This window comes from Adiantum capillus-veneris, chromosome 12, assembly GCF_014529385.1.
Source record: "Adiantum capillus-veneris isolate H3 chromosome 12, ASM1452938v2, whole genome shotgun sequence".
Classification (NCBI taxonomy): Eukaryota; Viridiplantae; Streptophyta; class Polypodiopsida; order Polypodiales; family Pteridaceae; genus Adiantum; species Adiantum capillus-veneris.
In genome coordinates this window covers 63,562,757-63,583,983 of record NC_140942.1, presented here as the reverse complement: position 1 = coordinate 63,583,983, position 21,227 = coordinate 63,562,757, and the positions used below count along the sequence as shown (strand labels likewise).

The window sequence follows — 21,227 nt, the reverse complement described above, 5'->3', positions numbered from 1 at the left end:
TGACAGTTACTGAACATTCACATCACTATCCCCGTCGAGATCTTAGATGAGAATCATGATCATTGTAACTTATTTAGCAATCACATCCAGACCGCGTTGATCTTTTCACGAATGTCTTGATCTACTAAATCTTGTTACTATCATATCCACATCACCTCTCATGTGAGCAAGACAAAATGTTGCTGTAAAAAGAGCAAGTGTAACGAGCTCGCTGGTCTAAAGCTATGACGAAGCAAGCTACAAGAAAGAAAACACACACACACACACACACACCTCTCACGGCACCTCTGCTCCCCGTTCGTGGCTCTGACCGGCCGCCCTTGTACATGGAAATAATTCTCTCTCTTCAACACCTGGACCTCTTGGCCCTTATCAATTAGTATGGGCGGTTTCCAGGGTAGGCCATGACCCCTAGCTGTGTATAATGTGTCTTTGCCCCGCAATTTATTGGATATCTCACATTCCTTCCCTCTTAAGAAGAATTTTCGTCCTCAAAAATTTGTTTGGAAGGAATAGTCCTAAATTTAGGGAACCTTTCCTAGAGAGTGCTTACTCGCTCCCATGTTGAAGTCTCTTCAGCACAATCTCTCCACTTAACTAAACACTCTTTATAAATTGTATTCCTAGTTCTTTTGTCTCTGGTGTTTAGTATTCTTTGTGGTTCATGTGGAAGAGATTGAGTATCTATGAGTTCCACTATTTCATCATGTTGAATAAGATTATTAGATTGACCAAAATTCTTTTTGAGTTTGCTAACGTGGAATACTAGATGTATGCCACTTGTCTCTGGTAATTGGAGTTTGTAAGCCATATCTCCAACATTCTTTAGTATTGTGTAAGGTCCACAATACCTTGGTGATAATTTTGGACATGGTCTTGTCTTCATGGTTTTAGACTTTTTAAGCACTTTTAAATAAACTTGCTCCCATTCCTCAAAGTCAAGAGGCCTTCCATGTAATTCAATTTATGTCTTTGTGTCACAAAGTGATGACGTGGCGGACAGCAGAAACCCTAATTTCTGCCAGAAACCCTAAAATTCCTGCAAACCCTAATTTTTGCCAAAAACCCTAAATTCCGGAAATCGCGGAGGCGGATTATTAATTTTTTTTTTGGGAAAATGATGAGCGACGCGAATTTTGCTTTTGCTTTTTTTTTTATAAAAAAAAAAGAGAAAAGACTCTCTAAGAGAGAGAGAACTGATGCTTTTGATTTTAAAAGCTTTTGGGGCTCTGCTTTTGGGCATCCCTTGTAACCTTTAAATTAGTGGTGAGGGCCTCACTTCTCAGGGCATCTGGACGCAGAGTCTGAGAGTGAAACCCTAACCGCTCTCTTGTACTTTGATGATTGATTAATACAAAAAGAAATACCGAAAGGGGCACCAGTCTTTGGGGCCAATATCTCTAGGCACGGAACTCCGCCGGGCCAGTGCAAATCTATTGTGATCTGTGAATTGTTTTGAAGTGGTTATTTGGTGCTGTCGCGGTTGATTCTTGACTTGGAGTGTCCAAGTTTGTTACAGTGGTATCAAAGCACGGCCGATTTCTCTTCTACGGGAAATCCGATCCCCGAATTTTTTTCCTGCGGCACCTATGGCTTCAGGCAATGATCAGTCGACTCCCTCTGCATCTGGTGATGCGGGCTGGGATCACAACGAAGATTCAGACAGAGAGTATGGCCCGTCTTGGCCTACTAAGGCGGAGCGGCGAGAGATAGAGCGTCGCCAGTTGATCAGCGATGCAACAATGATGATGCTCAATTTTGCCAAGGACCCGAAGATGGCAAAATATATGAACCAGACCTCTTTGAAAGAGCTACAGATGGAGTGGCAGAGAACCACAACACCACTCCCGAAACCCGCTCTCAAGAAACCTTCTGCCTCCAAGAAATATACGGAGAAGGAACTGGAGAACGTGGTTGATGCACTGATTGCTCAGCTTTTCGACGTGCAAAAGAAAGGCAAAAAGCACGGCAAAAAGCAGAACAAAGGTACTGACTTCCCGGGATATTTGGGTCGTCAGTCGACATTCGACAAAGCAAAGAAACGGAAGAAGCGTGTTCGATTTGAAGGAGTACCCAGTTCTTCTTCTTCTTCTTCTGACAGTTCTTCTAGCTCCTCGGATTAGAGCGAAGAAGACAGAAAAAAGCAAAAAGCGAAGCAAGACACAAAGCTTCGGAACGGGCAAGAAAAAGGCAAAGAAGGCTACATCTCGCCCAGAGACTGACAGTTCTACTGAGGACTCGTCTACAGACAGCTCAGATTCCGATGACGGAAAGTTTTATGCGAACAAGAAGAATTTTTACAAAGCCAACCAGTATGACTTTCTCGAAGATAACAGCAAGAAAGTCCGAGAGTTTAAGGAAGGTGGCCACTCGATCAAGTTTGATACTTTTCAGGATACTCAGATGCTTCGAAGGCTTTGTCTCTTATACAGCAGTTTGACATCGCTTTCGCGGGAGGACGCTATTCAGAGCACTCCAAGATTCGGAGAGCTGCCTCTTACTCTGAGGGGAATGCTCGTACTTGGTGGTCCACGCTTCTATTAAGCAAGACTGTGCCAGTTACATGGCTGAAATTCAAGAGGCTTTTTATTTCTTCTTGGTTGACTCAAGAGTTTGAGCGAGATATACGAGCTGCTTGGAACCATCTCCGGATGACCAAGAGCGATACAGTGAATTCTTATTGTGAAAGATTCTGGAGCTCTTTTCTACCCGCCTCTTCATTCAAGAAGATCTCGTTCAGAGAACAAATTGAGCGGTTTACCTTGGGTCTACCTACAGAGATCCGAGATCACTGCTTGGAACAGAAGTCAGCTTCTATTCAGGAGTTGATGAGTCATGCGAAGCGGGGCTTTGCCATTCACTCTGGCAGTCTGACCTACCCCACAGATGAGGCCATGACACAACGAGCCAAACAGACTTCTGGGAATGAAAGTAGAATGAAAAAGAGCAACCCAGAGAAAAAAAAAGGATGCACGACCCAAGCTTACTCCTGAGGAGAGAGCTCGCTTCATCAGAGAGGGGAAGTGCTTTGGATGCGGGAAACATGGACATATTTCCGCAAAGTGCCCTGATAAGGCACAGAAAGAACAGAATGATAAAGACGACGACAGGTCTGAGAGTTCGAGAGCAGCTGAGGAATGTGGCAGAAAAGGCAGATAGAAAAGCAGAACTGGTACCACATGGCGTGGGACTTGCACCGAATCAAATGAATGAAAGTACAAACTTTGCCGTTTTTTTTTTGGGGCAAAGTGAAGGATCAGGAAGCTCTTTTGAAGGAGCCAAGGCCAACTTCTTTTCACTTGGAATTGGCGGCTCGATTTGGAACTACGCCCGACAGACTGACGCCACAGGCGGAGGTAGTTCGACTGGCACCTGGATGGGATGTTGCCATTACACCGAGCATTGGCAAACTTCGTTTGCAATGACAGGGGTGTTCAGGGCACGTGAGTGACGTTCTACTCGGGATCCCTTGGTACCACAAGAACTACGCCGTGGTTGACTACCGGGCCGAGAAAGCGACTTTGATAAATGAAGGGCTTAGAGATTGTACTTGATGAACTTCAGTTTTCTTACTCATTCTTTTGGGAGAACTGAACGATGGATAAAGGTTGAATATGTTTTGACCTGAAGAAAAGAACGCCAAGATTTTTTTTTTTCTCCACGCTCATGCCGATTGCTTTTGAGAGGGCCTGAAGATCATACCATTGATCTGATACCTGGTAGTACACCACCGAACCGGCCACCCTACCGTGTGAGCCGAGTACAGAATGAAAAGATTATGAACTCAGTGAAAGACCTCTTGGAAAAGGGTCTTGTCCAGCTTAGTACTTCACCGTATTGCTCTCCAGTGTTGTTGATTTTGAAGAAAGACAGATCTTGGAGAATGTGCATCGATTATAGCACTCTCAACGAAATCACCATCAAGAACAGATTTCCGATTCCTAGGATCGATGATATACTCGACAGTTACAGGGATCCTCGTGCTTTAGCAGGATTGACTTGAAGAGTGGATATCATCAGATCAGGATAGCGCCAGGAGATGTCTACAAGACAGCTTTTCGGACGACTTTTGGGTTATTTGAGTTTTTGGTGATGCCTTTTGGCTTAACCAATGCTCCTGCGACATTTAACCGGATGATGGACAGGATTTTTCGAGAGTACAGGCTATTTGTTGGCACTTTCTTTGACGACATCATTGTTTTCTCGAAGAATGAGGCAGAACACAGAGATCATCTGCTTCAAGTCTTTTAGGCATTACGAGATCACACGCTAGTGATTAATGCAAAGAAAAGTGAATTTTTTTCCTACCATGGATACACTTTTTGGGACACATTGTGTCAGCAACACAACAGGAGTGCAAATGGACCCGGCCAAGATAGAGACTATCCGTGATTGGCCCGATTTGAGGAATGTCCATGAAGTTAGAAGCTTCTTGGGACTATGTTCATACTACAGGCGGTTCATACGAAAGTTTGCAGAGGTTGCTTCCCCTTTGCATACCTTGACACAGAAAGGAGTACCTTTTCCGTGGGGACCCACAGAGGTGACTGCCTTTCGGACATTGAAAGAGAAATTGACTACGGGACCTATTTTGACTTTGCCGAACTTGCAGAAGTCATTTGAAGTATATTGTTATGCTTGTGGTCGTAGTCTGGGTGGGGTCTTGATGCAAGAAGGCCATGTCATAGCTTACGAGAGCCGTTTGTTCTCTAGGCCGGAGATGACAGCACAGATCTATGGAAAAGAGCTTTTGGCGGTTATCCATGCTCTTACTCAGTGGCGGCATTACCTACTCGGAGCGGATTTTACTGTCTTTACAGACCATCAGAGTTTGCGCTACTTCTTGTCACAGAAGCAGCTTTCGGAAAAGCAGATGCGGTGGGTGAACATCTTGTCACAGTTCCACTTCCAGATTGTCCATGTGCAGGGACAGAAGAATGTGGTGGCAGATGCTTTGTCTCGGAAATCGTTGGTTCTGGCTATTTCCGCGATACATCATAGGAGCTTCGAGGATATGGTCGATCAGTGTGCCACAGATACAGATTTTGCAGATATTTTCACACGGATACGGGATGGGGAGACAGTAGCTGGATACTCCCTTCGGGAAGGCTACTTGATGAAAAAGACTATGTTGTGCGTTACACAGCCGTTGAGGGAAAAGGTTATGACTGATTGCCACTGTCCACCTTTTACGGGTCACCGCAGCATTGCTACCACCATGAAAGGGGTAGAGAGAGATTTCTTTTGGCGGAGACTGAAGAAGGATGTGGAAGAGTTTGTGCGCAGTTGCTTGGTATGCCAGAAGGTCAAGTTTGACAGGCATAAGGCACACGGATTGTTACAGCCTTTACCCATACCCACCCGCCCCTGGGAAAATATTGAAATGGATTTCATTTTTTTTGATCTCCCGAGAATACAGAATGATCACGATGATTTTCCGATTACATGGCACGTCTGAGACGACTGTCTTCGACAGAGACCCCAGATTTATGAGTTTGTTTTGGAAGGCAATTTGGGAGAACATTGGCACGCGGTTGCAGTTCTCGTCATCGTTCCACTTGCAGACTGACGGGCAATCTGAGATTGCCAATTCAGTGATTTTAGATTTATTGAAGTCTTGTATCTCGCATCAGAAGACTCAATGGGAAAAGAACTTACCTTTGGTGGAATTTGCCTACAATAACACGATACACTCTTCGACGGGGAAGATGCCATGACAGATTGTTGAAACTGCTGCGAAGGTTCCATCCTTTCTGAGCACGAAAGAGTAGAAATTTGAAGCGGATGAATATTCGCGAGATTTGGATACGGCTTTTGCCAAGGTTCGCGAGACTTTACAGAAGTCTCAAGAACGACAGAAAAAGGCAGCGGATCGCCATCGTCGCGACTGGAAACTGAAGGAGGATGATTGGGTGCTCGTACTTTTGAGAAGGCACGCCTAAGAAAGAAACAGGGAAAGGAGAGGCTTTTTCCAAAGCTTAGTATGTGATACTACGGACCTTTCCAGATTACTGACAAGATAAATGATGTCTCCTTCCGATTGGACCTGCCAGATACTTGGAGGATTCACAATGCATTGCATGTGAGTCTCTTGAAACCTTTTAAAGGTGATGTGCCTGATGATGGGGAGCCTGATGAGCAACCCGAAGTGGAAGAAAACGAGGAGATCCTTGTTCCTGAACAGATTTTGGCACATAAGGATACGAAGAATAAGGGTAAAGTTCGAAGGCGGTTCTTGGTTAAGTTCAAGAATTATCCTGCACTTGATGCGAAGTGGATGGAGGAGGAGGACCTAGCAGATACTCCTCAGATTGTGAAACTTTACCTCGATGTTTTGGTTTAGCATAGTCTACTCCAAACGGAACCCAGAAACTCAGCTTGGCCGAAGATCTGGTGCAGTGGGATGCACAAGAGGGGAGTCGCTCCACTCCTTTGTCAACAGATGCCTCGATTTTGATACTAAAGTCACTGATGTCTCTTTGAGCTTCAGGGATACTGAGAGCTGACAGTATTCTGCTGGATGACTTTATGAAATGGAATTCCTGATTATGATACTGATTTGTTCTTGACTTCTTGTGAGTACAGGAACTGATAGACGAAATGACTGCAGCATTTTGGTCTGATTGATCTCGAATAGACATGGTTGCAATAGGGGTTAGTCAATCGGACATCGATGAGGTCCCGATTGGACCTAGATGTGATTGCTAGCTACATTGCCGATAAATCATGGTCTAAGATCCGAATGAATGTTGAATGTCATGTGATGTCCTGTGATGTCTGGTGATGTCCTGTGATGTCGTGTGATGTGACTGTCGATTTTGTACATGTGCTAGATGTGTGTTCCTAGTACGTAGGTACTAACAGTCAGTGTCTGCTAAGACGGTTTATGGCTTTTGTCGGTTTTGCAGGCGTAATCGCGGTCGATTACAATGCTTTCAAGAGGGGGGTATGTCACAAAGTGATGACGTGGCGGACAGCAGAAACCCTAATTTCTGCCAGAAACCCTAAAATTCCTGCAAACCCTAATTTTTGCCAAAAACCCTAAATTCCGGAAATCACGGAGGCGGATTATTAATTTTTTTTTTTTTTTTTTTTTGGAAAATGATGAGCGACGCGAATTTTGCTTTTGCTTTTTTTTTATAAAAAAAAAAGAGAAAAGACTCTCTAAGAGAGAGAGAGAACTGATGCTTTTGATTTTAAAAGCTTTTGGGGCTTTGCTTTTGGGCATCCCTTGTAACCTTTAAATTAGTGGTGAGGGCCTCACTTCTCAGGGCATCTGGACGCAGAGTCTGAGAGTGAAACCCTAACCGCTCTCTTGTACTTTGATGATTGATTAATACAAAAAGAAATACCGAAAGGGGCGCCAGTCTTTGGGGCCAATATCTCTAGGCACGGAACTCCGCCGGGCCAGTGCAAATCTATTGTGATCTGTGAATTGTTTTGAAGTGGTTATTTGGTGATGTCGCGGTTGATTCTTGACTTGGAGTGTCCAAGTTTGTTACACTTTGCTCTATCTTGAGCTCTTTTAATACTATCTTTAACAAGTGTAAGCATTTCATTCATATCTTCTAAAAAGTCATTAGTTGCTTGAACCTTTTCCTTTTGCAATCGGACAGAGGAGGCATGACTTTGTCTGGGTGATAGTCGATAGATTAACTGAAATGGCTAGGTTTATTCCAACCCAATCTGATGTTAAAACTCCTGAATTGGCTAGATTATTTGTAGAAAATCTCTATCGACTGTATGGTTTACCGGCAGACATTGTGTCAGATTGAGATAGGAAGTTTAATAGCCATTTTTGGAGAGCTGTTTTTAAGAGGTTGGAAAGCATGAGCACAACTAGGGATCCTCAAACGGATGGTCAGACTGAAAGGGTTAATCAAATCCTAGAAGATATGCTACGAGCATATGTAAGTAAAAAACTAATTGGGAAGAGTACTTACCTATAGTAGAGTTTGCATATGCTAGTGCCAAGCACTCTTCCAGTGGATATAGTCCATTTATGTTAATGTTTGGGTTCCAACTTAGAGCTCCTTTTGCAGTCCGATGTCGTTTTCTTACATAGGCTTTTAGCATATCTGTTACAAACTGATGACGTGGCATGCCAAAAGGGAAGCGACCTAGAATGATAAATTGTCGCAACTTATGGGTACCTGCCTACAAGACCTTGCAAACATTAGAATTAATAAGAAAGAGAGAGTGTTGGCTGTACGGATCACCGCGAATCGTGCTGGCTGGCTGTATGGACGCCTGAGATTTACGATGGCTGTGCTGATGTGGTAGCGTAGAGATTTCCGTTAATTCCTTTGGTTGAATTTAGCGCTAGCTTTTGGGAGCCATTGCTTTTGAGTTTGAAGACTTTTCATGTAATTGCTTTTCCATGGCCAAGGGCCTTTAAATAAGACCCCGGGTCACTCTCTGGCTCAGTAGTGCTGACGAGCTTCCGAGCAGAGAGGACTCGCGGGCAACTTTTCAAGCATTAATACAAAAAGAATTACCGAAAGGGGCGCCAGTCTTTGGGGCCAATCTCTCTGGGCACGGAACTACGTTGGGCTGTGTCGACTCTATTGAATTGTGATTTAAATGTGAAGTATTTTAAAATGATTCTCTCTCGTGTGTCGTGCTATATTCTCGACTTGGGGTGCCCAAGTCTGTTATAGTGGTATTAGAGCTCAATCGATTTCTCTTCTACTGGGAGATCCGCTCATCCTCATTCCACCCACATGGGCAATCTGAGATAGCCAATTCAGTGGTTTTGGATTTATTGAAGTCTTACATCTCAGATTAGAAGACTCAATGGGAAAAGTACTCGCCTTTGGTGGAATTTGCCTACAATAATACAATTCACTCTTCGACGGGGAAGGCGCCATTTGAGGTAATTGAAGGTGCTAAAAAGGTCCTCCTTTTCTAAGCACCAAGGATAAGATTTTTGAAGTAGATCAATACACGAGGAATTTAGATACTCTTTTTGCCAAGGTTCGCGAGGCTCTGGAAAAGTCTGAAGCAGGGCATAAGAAGGCAGCAGATACACATAGACGCGACTTGAAGTTGAAGGAAGATGATAGGGTGCTCTTACGTTTTGAGAAGGCACGGCTTTTTCCAAAGCTCAACATGAGGTATTATGGCCCTTTCCAGATCCAAGAAAAGATAAATGATGTATCCTTCAGACTCAAGTTGCGAGACACTTGGGAGATTCACAATACTTTTCATGTGAGTCTCTTGAAACCTTTTAAGGGTGAGGTGCGAGCTGATATGGAGCCTGATGAGCAACCTGAAGTGGAAGAGAGCGAGGAGATACTCGTTCCAGAACAGATACTGGCTCATAAAGAAAGAAAGGTGAAAGGTAAAGTGATTCGGCGGTTCTTATTGAAATTCAAGAACTATCCGGCATTGGATGCGAAGTGGATGGAGGAGGAGGACCTAGCAGATACTCCTTAGATATTGGAACTTTACCTTGAGGCTTTCGGCTTAGCTGTGTCTTTTCCGAAAGATCTCGTAGATTAGCAGGGTTGAATTTGGTGCAAAAGACTGGATGAGAGGGGAGTCACTCCGCTCTTTTGTCACAGATTACCTAGACGGAAATAAAGTCACTAATCTCCCTTTGGATTTCAAGGATATGAATGACAGTATTCTGCTGAATGACTTTATGAATAAGGAAATTGAAGATGGGAATTCCCGAACTTGAATCTGATTGATGTGTACTCTCTCATGTAATTTTGTTGAGTGTAGGATTGAAAGATGAAATGACTGCTGCATTTCGGTTTTGAGAATCTATAGACATGATCGCAATAAGAATTAGCTAATCCAACATCAGTGAGATCCGGTGTGGATCTAGATGCAATTGCTAAATACGTTATTAGGAACCATGGTCTTAGATTTGGAATGAATTTTTATGGAATTGATTTGGATATGATGTGAATGTGCACTGACTGAGTCGTCTTTGTGCAAGTGCTAGATTTGTGTTGTCTAGTGCGTTGGTACTCATAGTGAGTGTTTACTGAACTGGTTTATGGCCTCTGTCTGTTTTTGCAAGCATAATCGAGGGCGATTACGCCCTCGATCAATAGGGGGTTATTTCACAAATTGATGACGTCGCATGCCCAAAGGGAAGCAACCTAAAGTGATAAGTTGCTCCAACTTATGGGTATCTGCCAACAGGACCCTGGGGACATTAGAAGTAATAAAAAAGAGAGAGCGCTGGCTGTACGGATCACCGCGAATCGCGTTGGCTGGCTGTACGGACGCTCGAGCTTTTCGCTGGCTGTGCTGACGTGGCAGTGTACGGGTTTTCCTAGATTCTGTTGGCTGAATTTAGCGCCAGCTTTTGGGAGCCATTGCTTTTGAGTTTGAAGGCTTTTCATGTAACTGCTTTTCCATGGGCAAGGGCCTTTAAATAAGACCCGGGCCACTCTCTGGCTCAGAAGTGCCAACGAGCCTTCAAGCAGAGAGGACCCGCAGGGCTCAAGCATTAATACAAAAAGAAATACTGAAAGGGGTGCGAGTCTTTGGGGCCAATCTTTCTGGGCATGGAACTACGCCGGGCCGTGTCGATTCAATTGAACTATGATTTAAGTGAAGTATTTTAAAGTGATTCTCTCTCATGTGTCGTGCCAGATTCTCGACTTGGGGTGCCTGAGTCTGTTGCAATACCTTCTAGGATTTGATTAACCCTTTAAGTTTGACCATCTGTTTGAGGATACTTAGCTATGGTCATGCTTAGTTTGGTTTCCAACCTCTTAAAAACCGCTCTCCAAAAATGGCTATTAAACTTCCTATCTCTATTTGACACAATGTCTGCCGGTAAACCATATAGTCGATAGAGATTTTCTACAAACAATCTAGTCAATTCAGGAGTTTTAACATCAGATTTGGTTGGAATAAACCTAGCTGTTTTGGTTAATCTATCCACTATCACCTAGACATAGTCGTGTCTCCTCTGTGTTCTAGGTAATCCAATTACAAAGTCCATGGAGATACTCTCCCATTTTCTTGAAGTTTGTCTAATGAATGGAGTAGTCCTCCCATCTTAAGTCTTTTAGCTTTATTGATTTGGCATTTACATCTAACCACATATTCTAGGACGTCCTTATATATTCCAGACCAATAAAGTTGCCTCTTAACAAAACTATGAGTCTTGTTTAGACCTAAGTGTCCCGCACTTGGACTATCATGACACTCATATTTGGCGCCTAATCTCTTCATCTTTTGGGACACATACTCTACCTTTGTAGAGTAAATAGTCATCATCTATGGCAAAATTTTTCCACTTGAATCCTTCTAAAGCACTCGTCGATGCTTGATTCTCATTGGAAACTTCTTGTTCTGGATCCCCTTTTTGAACGGTTTCCTATATCTTGGAATATGCAGGATCAACCCTCTTAATGATTCAAATAGATCACTGTTGAATCGAGTAAAACTCAATTTATTTATCATAGGTATCCTACTAAGGGAATCTGCTACTACATTATATTTCCCTTTGCGATACCTAAGCTCATAATCAAACTCTTGTAAGAGTTTCTGCCCATCTGGCCTTATGACCCTAAAATTCTATTTGATTGGAAAGCCACTTGATGCTTTCCTGATCAAACACTATCATAACCTTAGCACCATATAAATAGTGCTTCCATTTCTTCAATGCATGGACAATAGCATACAACTCCCTTTCATATACTGAGTAATTTTGTTGTACATGGTCTAACTTTTTACTTTCAAAGGCTATTGGTCGACCCTCTTGAGTTAGAACCACACCTACAACAAAATTACTAGTATCTGTCTCGACCACAAAGGGTTTATTGGGATCCACTATATATAAAATTGGAGATGTAGCTATTGCTACCGTTAATTTTTGCATACTTTTCTTTTGATTTTCCCCTCACTCAAAGGTTTTTCCCTTTCCTTTGAGTTGGTCAGTGGTTTAGCCATTGTAAAATAGTTTTAACTTTCTCTGGATCTATCTTGATTCCATCTTGAGAAATGATATGACCAAGATATTTCACCTCTTCAGCAAAGAATTCACATTTGGATTTCTTTTGCATAAAGAGAGTTTTGTTTGAGCAATTGGAACACTTTTCTAAGGTGTTCTAAATGCTCCTCTCGAGTACGACTATAGATGAGGATATCATCAAGAAAGACTACTACAAATTTGGCTAGATAGGGTCGTAGAACACTATTCATCAGCTTCATAAAGGTAGCCGGCGCATTGGTAAGTCCAAAAGGCATTACCAAAAACTGATCATGCCCATATCTAGTCCTAAAGGCTATTTTTGCAACATCTTTAGTCCTTATTCCAACTTGATGATGGCCAGACCGTAAGTCGATCTTAGTAAAATACTTGGCTCCCTCTAATTGATAAAAAAGGTATTCTATTCTAGGCATAGGGAACTTGTTCTTAATTGTGAGATATTTAGTGCTCTATCGTCGACACAAAATCGCACCAAAACATCTTTTTTCTTCAACAATAAAATTGGCGAAGCCCATGGAGAATTGCTCGGTCTAATGAAACCTTTATCTATATAGTCTTGCAATTGTTTTTCTACTTCTAAGTGCTGTGCTTGGCCTAATCTATAAACTGGTTTAGTGACAGGCTTTGCATATTTTATTAAATCAAGAGCATAATCTACTTCACCTCTTTCGGAAGGCAAACCTTTTGGCAAATCAACAGGAAAAACATCTTTAAATTCCTCTAAGAAGACCTTTAAATCACTTTCATAATCATCACAAGAAGACAAAGATGAGGAGGAAACTTGATTTTTTAGTTCTCATTAGAGTCCTTATTTACAACAGATCGACACCAAAGCATATATACGTCGCAAGACCTTTTATTTACAAGCTTTTGTAACTTTAGAGAACATATCAAAGGACTATTCTGTACATCATGCTTACTGTATAACAAAATTTTTTACTTCTTCTACAAATTCAAGTGAGTTTTGCTGGTAACTCTATTTTAAGTAAGGTCCTAGCTCCCACAACCATTCCCTTCCCAAAACCAAATCTGCACGATTCATATTCATAATTTGGAAGTCAAGTGTATCTTTATATCCTTGTATCTCAACTTCCAAATTGGATACCAAAGTATATGTAGAAGTCCTCGTGTCCTACATACCCCTAACAATGCAACCGAAGTTTGCCTATGATAGGTGTAATGGCAATATTCTGTCTTGGTGCCGCTAGAACTACCTCGGCTGGTGGTTTCCTTCGGGCATAATCGAGAGTCAAGCTGCCAACTCGGTAGAGATGAAGTTGGCCTTGGCTCCCGCTCAAAGAAGATAAGGACTTCTTGATCTCGTGCTTTGCTCCACGCTTTGCAAAGCTCTGTACTTTCATCCATTTGTACTGGGTCAGTCCCCACAAAATCTAGTACCAAGCTTGCCTCTATTCTTTCTTTGCTCGCTCCTCCGCCGCTTTGGAATTGTTTGGCTGTCCTTGGCCTGATCATTGGATGCTTTGTTAGGGCACTTGGCAAGCACATGTCCTTGTTCCTTGCATCCGTAACATTTGTCCTCTTTGTAGTACTTGGTGCGCTGCTCTTCTGATAATCTAGGGCCTCATGGTTTCTCTTTCTATTGTTTTCACTTCTTTTGGTTACCGTTAGTCGGTTCTTGTTCGGTCCTGATTGCCAAAATTCTATTTGTAGAGTAGGTGAGTGTGCCAGCGTGCATAGTAATACCCTGTCCGGCATGTCCCATGAATTGTTGCATGGGCTCTGACTTCTTTGCAGGCAATAACTCTGTATCTCTTTGGGAAGCCCAGAATAGACCGCTCAACTTGTTGCTTGAAGATGATCTTTTTGAAGGAAGAAACATATAGAAACGTGTTCCAAAATCTTTGGCGATAGGTGTCCAATGTATCATTCTCATATCATTCCAAGCGGTGATCACATCTTGTTCGTATTTTTATGTGAGCCACGAAGAGGTGAAGACTCGTTTGTATTGCAACCACTTGGTCGGTGCTTCCCTGCGCAACAATAGGGTAGACCACCATGTCTGGGCATTCCCTTTTAGATAAGATGCGGCTCTTCGTACCGTGGAGTGCTCTGAGTAATGCCCTCCCGAAACGACAATGTCATAGTGCTCGATAAAAGCAAGGGCTCTGTGGGTATCCCTAAAGCTTGAAAACGTATTATCAAACTACAAAACCGTCCACCCTTCTCAAAATCCTTGGCCTTCTTGCCCTTATCCTCAAGATAATCGTACCGGTTTGTTCGGTACATATATTTTCTCTTTGTCGTGTACATCAACTCATTGGAATCTGAACTCTCAGAGGGTGAAGAGTCCTCATCCGAACTATCAAAATGCTGTCGAGACTTCCTGTGGGATCTGCTCTTCTTTGCCTCTTTCTTGCCTTTGCTATTTTTCGGACTCTTTCTCCGCTTTCTGTCTTTTCTTGTCACGTTACACATCCAACCCTATGTGTCCGTGGACAAGCTACAACACGGCAAGGGTTCATTCAGTCCAGTCAGTCTAGATTTGGAAGTGATCTGGCACTTTTGTGAGTCTATTCGTAGACCGTGCATGCCCAGTCACTCAGTGTAGATGCATATCCTCTGGTTGCACACAGCATGATCATAAGAATTCCCATCAGAATCCTTCAGGGGAATTTTCCAGTGTATTTAGCCTATTTTACCTATTTTTGACATTTTTCACTTATTATTTTTAAGTGACTTTTGTTGGAAAGTAGGTAGGGCAAATTGGGTAAGTTTCTATATAAGCAAACCTAGACTAGCACTAATTGGCAGAAGAGGCAACATGAGCCAAGCTCAACAGGCAACTTCTCAACAAGACCCCTTGGCGGTTTCTCCCTCCAAGCAAAACCATCTTCCCCCTAGCGTTTTCTTCAACAGCCTACGCCTAGCGTTTTTGAAGGAGCATCAGCCTGGCGTTTTTGCATTAGCAACCATCGCCACAGAAAGCCCCCATCAGCTAGCGTTTTTGGATTTCCCTTCCACTAGCGTTTTTGCAGATCAAAGCGTTCGCAGATTTGTAGCGTTTTTAGCCACAACAATGCAGCGTTTCCAGCAATGAAGAAACTGCAAATTCAGCCCTAAAGAGTAGCAGAGTCAGCCCGGAAAGACCAGCAGATTCAGCCCTTAAGAACCTCAGTTTTCAGCCCTAAACCTGTAGATTTTTAGCGACAAAGACCCACAGAAACAACCACAAAATCAGCGTTTTACGACTAGCCGTAGATTTCAGCCCCTAGCGTTTTTGGACAGCAATAGAAAGATTGCAGATTTCAGCCCTAGTGTCGGCCTCGTCAGCCCCGTCGTAGTCGTCAACATAGTCTAGACTTGCATTAGTCTCATGCATCACCATTGTACCAGATTGTGCAATCATAAGTAGACCACTCTCGCCGACGAGAGTGGGGCCTTCGGAGGAGGGTTTTACAACGTCTCTGGTGTTGTATCTCTCTTCTCTCTCTATCTCTCAGTCTCATACACTTGCACGCACAGTGTCCATTCACTTTGTTTGTGATCATAGCATTCTCTCATTAAGAACGGAAGGCTCTACCTTCCATAAGAACAAAAGGAACCTTGAGCACAGTTTGGAGCACTCATCTTGAGCAAAGCGCAATCATTCATTCCGGTGCACCTAACATTGGTATCAAAGCTTTGGCAGTGTTCTGTATCACTCAAGGAAAGAACCACAAGAAGCACAATAATTTTTTTTTACTTGTTGCGGTCGCACGAACCCAAGTTCGCTTGGACGTGTCGATTCCTAATCGTGTTTTGGAAGAGTGACAGGAATCCCAGGAAAGAAGGGCTTGTCCAGCCTCCCCTTGTGTCTCTTTTCACTCATTGAGAGCGGACCGTGCACTTAGCGGCCAATCGACGTGAGGTGGGAAAAAGCAACCTTGGTGTGAGCGCAAGGCCGCCAAGGGGTGCGCCCGCGGAAAAGAGCAGAACTCGGGTGAAGAGAAGATCCTTCTCAAACACGGTTTGCAAGCGAAAGAAAACCTTAAGAACCTCAAGACCCGCAAGAACTCAAGAACCCCAAGAACCAAGACCCCCAAGAACCCAAGTTCCTCGTGAACTTAAGAACCAAAAGACCACAAGAATCCACAAGAACCCACGACTTCAGAATGGTCATCACCGGAAGCAGAATGGATACTTCGCATAGAGGTGATGAGCATGAGAGAGGCGAAGAAGAATTTTCCCCACCAGGAGGTTTTTCCGACCCTCCCCCTTCCTCATCTACGTCAAGGATTGCACTAACTCCTATGGAGGAGCTGGACCAAATGTTTATGGAAAGGAAGTTAGAACGCGAAGCAAGAAATGCAGAAAGAATGGCAGAATTTGATCGTGAATGCAAAGAAAGAAAAGCAGAAATGGATCGCAGACACGCAGAAAGAAGAGCAGAAAGAAAAGTAGAAATGGAGCGCAAACACCAAGAAAGAGTGGCAGCCGCCGTCAAAGGAAAGAGCGACCAACACATGAAAGAATTCTTGCGACTCTTTTCTCAAGCTCAAGCACAGATGCAAGAGATCCGGGAAAAGGAGACTCTCTCAGTCTCTTCTTCTCGAAAGCATGACACACAGGATTTGCATGATGATAAGCATGATGATTTGAATGCCGATGATTTGCATGATGATAATGATAAGCATGAAGAATTGGATGACAATGACAAGCATGTGATTTGCATGATCAAGATGTGATTTCTCACAAGCATGATGAGTTGCATGAAGATGATGTGATTGTTCACAAGGATGGTGAGTTCGTGAATGCTTTTTCTAGCCAAGCTAACCTCGTTGCAGACTCGATCAATCAGAAGGATTGATCTTGGCTCTCGAGTCGAGGTCCAAAGAACCCCCTCAGGAAGAACTCCCTCAGGAAGAACAGATCTTGGCTCTCGAGCCTAGGTCCAAAGAGCCCTTACAGGAAGTATTATGTGTTTGCACGATTGATACGCACGCATTGTTCGAGTGTTTCATTCGTGATCGTTTCCTGTATTTTAGTCAGCGTCTTTATGTGATCCCTTTTATTAGGCATGACATATTGTACGTTGAGCACGTTTCACTCATGAATGAGCACAAATGTATACGGATTTTTCATGAAAAGCTGAACAATAGGCATTCAAGGAAGTCACAATTCATGTCTCTTCCTTGGCATGACACATTTGTAGAAAGAGCACATGAAAGTATGAGCACTAAGCATGGACATTTCCGTTGTGAATTGCCACAGTTGATTGCTCTAGATCAAAAGAGAAAGATTCGGTCTCATTGTTTGCATGTGTTTGATGAACGGGTTGTCACTCCGTCTCTATGTTCATCTACATTGCATACACAGTCTTTAGCGAAGACAAGATTTTTCCCACTCACTTGACATGGAATAGGTATGTTCATGGTTTTGTGTTGGAAATGGTTTCAGGAATTTTCAGCCATGGAGATTCTTGAAGAAGAAAGAAGCATGACTCTCTACGAAGTTGAAGCATTGAAGGAGCCACAAAAGACATTGTCGCTTTCGGCGCGGCTCAAAGAAGCAAGCGTTGCAGACCTTTATGAAGTTCAAGTATAGCACGACCCACACATCAGAGTGGGCTGGCGAAGAGTCCCTTCCAGGATTCCGGATGCTATTGGCGATCTCCCTCGACGCCATACAGTTCGGTACCAGTACCTCACTTTGAAAAGGAGGGGATGTCACGTGACACATCCAACCCTATGTGTCCGTGGACAAGCTACGGCACGACAAGGGTTCAGTCAGTCTAGTCAGTCTAGATTTAGAAGTGATCTGCGCTTTTGTGAGTCTATTCGTAGACTGTGCATGCCCAGTCACTTAGTGTAGATGAAAAATCCTCTGGTTGCACACAATATGATCATAAGAATTCCCATCAGAATCCATCAGCATCCTTCAGGGGAATTTTCCAGTGCATTTAGCCTATTTTACCTATTTTTGACATTTTTCACTTATTATTTTTAAGTGATTTTTGTTGGAAAGTCGGTAGGGCAAATTGAGTAAGTTTGTATATAAGCAAACCTAAGCTAGCACTAATGGCAAAAGAGGCAACAGGAGCCAAGCTCAGCAGGCAACTTCTCAACAAGACCCCTTGGCGGTTTCCCCTCCAAGCAAGACCATCTCCCCCCTAGCGTTTTCTTCAACAGCCTAAGCCTAGCGTTTTTGAAGGAGCATCAGCCTGGCGTTTTTGCATCAGCAACCATTGCCAAAAAAACCCCCCATCAGCTAGCGTTTTTGGATTTCCCTTTCACTAGCGTTTTTGCAGATCAAAGCGTTTGCAGATTTGTAGCGTTTTCAGCCACAACAATGCAGCGTTTTCAGCAATGAAGAAATGCAAATTCAGCCCTAAAGAGTAGCAGATTCAGCCCGGAAAGACCAACAGATTCAGCCCTTTAGAACCTCAGTTTTCACCCCTAAACCTGCAGATTTTCAGCGACAAAGACCCATAGAAACAGCCACAAAATCAGCGTTTTACGACTAGCTGCAGATTTCAGCCCCTAGCGTTTTTGGACAGCAGTAGAAAGATTGTAGATTTCAGCCCTAGTGTCGGCCTCGTCAGCCCCGTCGTAGTCGTCAACATAGTCTAGACTTGCATCAGTCTCATGCATCACCATTGTACCAGATTGTGCAATCATAAGTAGACGACTCTCGCCGACGAGAGTGGGGCCTTCGGAGGAGGGTTTTACAACGTCTCTGGTGTTGTATCTCTCTTCTCTCTCTATCTCTCAGTCTCATACACTTGCACGCACAGTGTCCATTCACTTTGTTTGTGATCATAGCATTCTCTCATTAAGAACGGAAGGCTCTACCTTCCATAAGAACAAAAGGAACCTTGAGCATAGTTCGGAGCACTCATCTTGAGCAAAGCATTCCGCTGCACCTAACATTTCTGCTCTCATCGCTAGAGTTAGAGGAAGAGGAACTCTCCGAACTGTTAGAAGAAGACAATAGATCATCCTCGAAGCGAACTCACTTCTTCGGTTTATTGGCGGCTACCTAAGTAGTTAGGATAGTTTGCTGCTCGACTCTTTCCCACGACTGCCTCTTGGTCTTCATGACTCTATTGACTCCTCGCTCTACAACATCAAATTCATCCTCTGAGTACACTCCATGTCTAGATACCGTTGTTGTAGGTTTCTTCTTTAGGGCCGATGTGAGAGATGAGTGGATGGCGGGATGCCATCGGGAGTGTACCTCTTCAAGTGGATGCCTCGCCAAAAATTTCTTGTATTGAGGATCCTTGGAGTATCGTAGCATTTGTCGAGCACAGTTGTCGACCGGCTACTCCTCTTCCGATTCCTCGGTCGGCCCCATTGGAATCGCCGTTGGTTTCTTCGTGGCCCAAGTGATCGGGTCTAGGGCCTATGGAGGGTGCCAGCAAGGAGAAGAAGCCATGGCTATAGGGGCAGCGTGCACAGAGAGAGAGAGAGAGAGAGAGAGAGAGAGAGAGAGAGAGAGAGAGAGAGAGAGAGAGAGAGAGAGAGAAATGAAATGAAATGAAATGTTATATTAACGTCTTCAAAAAGGCCAGAGTGACCTATGAGACCAAACTGATACAAAAGTGGTGAATCTGTTACGATGTCTGAAAAGTGTGAAAGTGTGAAAATAAATGCGAAAAACTAAATACAAAGTATTAGATAAACTTCTTAGGAGCATTCTGGGTGTCTGGCTAGAATGCTTCTAATCCTTTGTTGTAGTCTCCTCCGGTGAAGTGTGCTTTTGCATCTCGGTCGTGGTCGTCTCGATTTCCTAAGCTCAATCGCCCTGTCCATGAGGGTGCCTTTGGTATGAATGTGGGTACTCCTTTGTGCTCGCTGCTGGCCTCTTGCTTCTCTTTCCACTCCTGCTTCTCTCGATCCGAAGAAATCTGTGATCTGCCTCTGAGGCTGTAGTGCTCTTTGTCTTCTCATTAGATTATCCCTGTGCTGATGTAGTTCCGGTAGGTACAGGCCTAAGCACCTTTGATCTTGGTATTGCATGACTCTATCTAGAGGTCCAAAGCCTTCTTTGAATAGGCAATGGAAACGCCCACGTATCTCATAGTATACGGTGCAATGGCATATGTAGTGTAATTCTGTCTCCGGCTCCATTCCGCATAACTTGCAAATTCTGCTCTCAGGTGGGATTCCCCGAAATCTGCCAAATTCAATTTCCAGCTGGTGTGAGGATGTACGAATCTGACCAATAGCACATCTCAAACCATGAGACAGGTGGGTATCCATGTAGCTCGGGCGAATCACAAAACCATCTTCAGATAGCTGTAGGAAGTTTTCTTTGTAGTCAGCCATCTTCCTGCCCAATTCTTGTGTAGGGTCTACCCATGTCCTCTTAGTGTCGAACTGTATAAGATCCTGGCGGATGATTTTATTAATCTCTGTTCGTGTGATTGCCAGTGATGGAGCCTCAAGAGAGTATTGGAAGGGGGGTAATCTTTCCATACTGAACCCGTGTCTCTGAAACCACGAGGACAGTTGCGCATACCAGCATGATGTATCTCCTTTCATTGCTAATTGTCGAGAGGATTCGAGGGCCAATCTAGTATATCGACAAATATTTGTATCCCATAAACCATGTATAAAGGACACTGATCTGGTAAGAGCTTCAATTTCTATCGGAGGGGCAGCTAGTTCCGCTCGGGTAATTGCGTGTGGTACGGAGGCCTTGGCTCTAATCATTCGGGAAATCATAGATACCAAAGGTCTCTCCATTGACTTCCAATTACCCTGATCCACAGATGGTCCCCAAATCTGGACCCCATAAAGCATAGCCGAAGCCACCACAATATCAAAGAGCCAAAGTTTTGTTCGTGGTTCCTGAAATTGCACTTGTGAACACATCCTCTCCAACCCTCCCAAGGCCGCAGAGGCTCTGGACAATCTAGCATCCGCTGCTTTCTTAAGAGTAAACTTCGGTCTTGCAAATACCACACCAAGGTATGTGTATGCATTTGTGTACTCTACTGTATCCTGGCCATATGCAAATGTAGGTGCCGATCTCCTAACCCACTGCGGTGTGGTGTTAAACACCATAACTTTGGTTTTACCCAACTTTACCGACAATCCGCTGTCCTCCGCGAATTTATGTAATGCATCTAACTGCCTCTGCATTCCAACTGGTGATTCTGCTATCAATACAATATCATCTGCATATAACAACAAAGGGATCCATGACTCTGCAAGTTGAGCATCTCTGTCACCCTCTCTATCAATGTAATCTGATACCTCATCTATATACATACCAAATAAAGTAGGGGACAGTGGGCATCCCTGCTTTACTCCAACGG

At 43.6% G+C, this 21,227-nt stretch overlaps 1 protein-coding gene and 1 pseudogene across 5 annotated transcripts in view; one reads left to right on the top strand and one right to left on the bottom strand.

Annotated features, from left to right (window-relative positions):
* LOC147445828 (uncharacterized) overlaps nucleotides 1-21,227 on the top strand; it is a 178,707-nt gene that overhangs the window by 12,601 nt on the left and 144,879 nt on the right. The window lies entirely within an intron of this gene.
* On the bottom strand, nucleotides 473-14,398 carry LOC147445829 (uncharacterized; annotated as a pseudogene).